Source organism: Pristiophorus japonicus, unplaced genomic scaffold, assembly GCF_044704955.1.
Source record: "Pristiophorus japonicus isolate sPriJap1 unplaced genomic scaffold, sPriJap1.hap1 HAP1_SCAFFOLD_35, whole genome shotgun sequence".
NCBI classification, from domain to species: domain Eukaryota; kingdom Metazoa; phylum Chordata; class Chondrichthyes; family Pristiophoridae; genus Pristiophorus; species Pristiophorus japonicus.
This window is the reverse complement of record NW_027253324.1, coordinates 7,233,855-7,237,149: the sequence shown is the minus strand read 5'-3', so window position 1 is coordinate 7,237,149 and position 3,295 is coordinate 7,233,855. Positions and strand designations below refer to the sequence as shown.

The window sequence follows — 3,295 nt, the reverse complement described above, 5'->3', positions numbered from 1 at the left end:
GCGGCGTTACCACGTCTCGTATTTCAATCACAGAATGGCTCACTGCCGGTGATTGGTCTGCAGTGGAAAATATCAAACAGCAATAAATACATACCGGTGTGTAATCTCTCATTTTCACCATTACGCTTCTCTGAACTGCAGCGAGCGCGTGGCAATTTGGCTAAGGCGTCTCACTTTGGTGCAAACCCTAATGTTATCAGAAAATTGCAGATTTGAGGCTTGTGCTGGTGCTTTTGTAAAATGTTGTTCAACTTTAAAAACCAAACCATGTTCACACTCATTAGCTGAAGGTGATTTCCGTGCCGGGCTCTTTATTAAAAGGTATTTTGTCATTCTGTTTCCTGAGTATATTTCTCACTGATCTTTGCAAATAGTTTCCAACAAACCAACCATCACTAATTAATGCCTGCAAATTAATAGTGTTGACAATTCGAACATCAGCTCCGCATCAATTAGTGTAATAAAAGGCAGTGGAGAAAAGTACGATTTGATTCCATTGATCAAATCAAAGAGCGAAATATTTATTTTCGAATCGCTGCGAGCAGGGTTCGAACCTGCGCGGGGAAGCCCCATTGGATTTCAAGTCCAACGCCTTAACCACTCGGCCATCGCAGCTGCACGATTGATTTGTTATAACAGTCCAAAGATCGCTGCGAAATATAAGACAAATAGACTTTTAGTCAACGTAATATCAGGCATCTAAAAATTGTGGCTTTGAGTCCCACCAGAGACGGATTTTAGGTCAGGATTTGATGTTTCCTGGGCAGCACAATCAAATTTGCAGCAAATCAATACTTCAGAGATGTGAAACTGCGGCCCCTGCACTTGCTGTTACACAAAGTCTCCAATTATCCTCTGAATTCTCTGGGCGCACTGGGTCATTTGCACAGTAACAGGAGTAAGACGTCGAGCCTCTGACAGGCTGAGTCCATTAACCGCTCAAAAACTTGCAAAGGACAAGTGGAAGAACAGTGGAACTCTGTTCTGTCGCCCGCAGCTGCTGCATAGATGACGAGAATGGATTGCAAAACCCACGAACCAGTTGTACAGAAAGAGGAGGAGGCCATTCAACCACTCGAGCCGATTACACAGGACGAGGGGGATGACATTCCGTCCCTGATACTGATGCAGTGTAATATATTTATGCGTGAGTTATCTGACACCAGAGTGCGCTACTGTCGGATGTCATTTAGGCAATAGAAGAAGTCGGATCTTGTTCTTAACCGAAGTAGGAATCAAAGAGACCGGGTAGCCACTCGAGGCAGTTTATAATAAAGGACTCTTGTGTTATTACACACAAGGACTGGAGGAGTCATTCCGAACCTCGAGGTCATTAAACATGTGTATGCAATTAATAGTGACATGATGGTTCAGTCACCGGACCAGGGGGTTGCCATTCCTTACCTCCAACTGTTGTAAAGGAACAGGTGAAGTCATTCAACCCTTCGAACACATTACACAGGCGGTCAATCATAGTAGTTTGATTTTTATTATACTGAAGTAGTATTCCAGAGACAGGAAATTACAGCCCACCATTAGAGTAGGGTAAATTCAATTCAATTAAATAAATCTGGAAATTAAAGGTATCAATAATGGTGACCTTTATCGTAACAAACCCGTCTGATTCACTAATCTCCTTCAGGGAAGGGGATCTGCCAACCTTACCAGTCTGGGCCTATATATGACTCCAGACCCACAGCAACGTGGTTGACTCTTAACTACTATCTGAAATATCGAAGCGAGCCATTAAGCTGCAAATGGTTGCTCACCAGCACATTAACAATGAAATTAGGTGTGGGCAACAAATGCTGCCCTTGCTAGCGATGACCACATGCTTGAATTAATCAAATCGAACACTCGGACATCTAGATTGTTAAATAGAAACAATAAGACCCTCAAGCCAGGTCACAATGCTGAGTGGAGTCAACTGCAATGCATAGCTACCGGGCTTCAATATATAAAGCAGAGAGTTGCCTTAAAAGGGAGCTTTACATATGTTCAGAAGGTGAATAGTGGTGTTCCACGAGGATCGTTGATGGGACCACTGTTGTTCACAAGTTATATTGACAACTTGACCGAGAAAGCGAAAACATAACATCGAAATTTGCACGTGACATCTAATTAGGCGGGTAGTCAAAAATGAGGGGGACTACAACACATTAGAGAAGGGCATTAATAAACTTGCAGATTGGGCATATCATTGGCTTTTGAATATCAAACCATATAAATGTGAGGTGTTCAATTTTGTTAGGAAGAATAGGGAGGTCACTTATTATTTGAGGATACCAGTCTGGGTGGCGTAGAAGATCAAACGGAAGGCGAATACACAAAACTCTAAACGTTAAGACACAGATTAGCAAGGTCATAAAAAAGCAAAATCAAAAAGCACGTATAGTATAGAAATGTCGCGAATTTATGCTCAACCTATATTTAACATTTGTTAGACCACACCGGTTAATGTGGACATTTCCATTCGCCATGTTATAAAAAGCATATAGAGGCATTGTAGAGGATGCAGAGAAGATTTACAAGGATGGTAACAGAACAGCCAGTGTACACATCAGCAAAGGAAGAACAGGCTAGATCTCTTTTCTATTGAAAAACTGAGACTGAGGCGTTGTCCTGGTTTGCTGCTCTGTTTACAAGGTAACGGTAGATGGGGTATATGCTTGGACATATGTTTACAGATTGTAAAATTCTGCTGCTGCTGTTGTCCTACAGCACCTCAAGGATGCCCAGCGTTGAGCTGCTCCATCTGTTCAGAATCTATCCCATTTAGCACGGTGGTGCCAGAAAATACGAAGCAGAGTGTCCTCCGTGTGAAAACAGGACTTAGTATCCACAAGGTGTTTCCAGTATTCGCTGCTACCAATATTGCCATGGACAGTTGCATCTGCGACAGACAGTTTGGTGAGTAGAAATTCAAGTAGGTTTTGTAATATCGGAGAGGCAGTTGTGAGGGAGCACAGCACTGTCGGAGTTGCTGACTTTCGGTTGAGATCTTAAACCGAGACCTGTCTGCCCTCCGAGCTGGACGTAAAATATCCCATGCTCGCTTTTCAGAAGTAGAGCAGGAGAGTTCACCGCGGTGTCCTTGAGCCAACTTTCATCCTACAAACAACATCTAGTCACTATTTAATCGTGGGTTCTTGCAGGTGCAAATCTGCTTTTGCATTTCCTACATTAGTGACCAGACTGTAAAACTAATTTACTGGCTGTGAACAGCTTTGGGAAGTCCTGAGATGAATGTCCCTGCAAAAATGCTCGTTTTTTTTATCGTTAAATAAAAATACAC

General features: G+C 42.6%; 1 non-coding gene across 1 annotated transcript; it reads right to left on the bottom strand.

The window, feature by feature from the left end:
* Positions 1-533: 533 nt before the first annotated feature.
* trnas-uga (transfer RNA serine (anticodon UGA)) lies at positions 534-615 on the bottom strand. Its single transcript has one exon. It is a non-coding gene; the product is annotated as a tRNA-Ser (tRNA).
* Between the last annotated feature and the right edge of the window lie 2,680 nt (positions 616-3,295).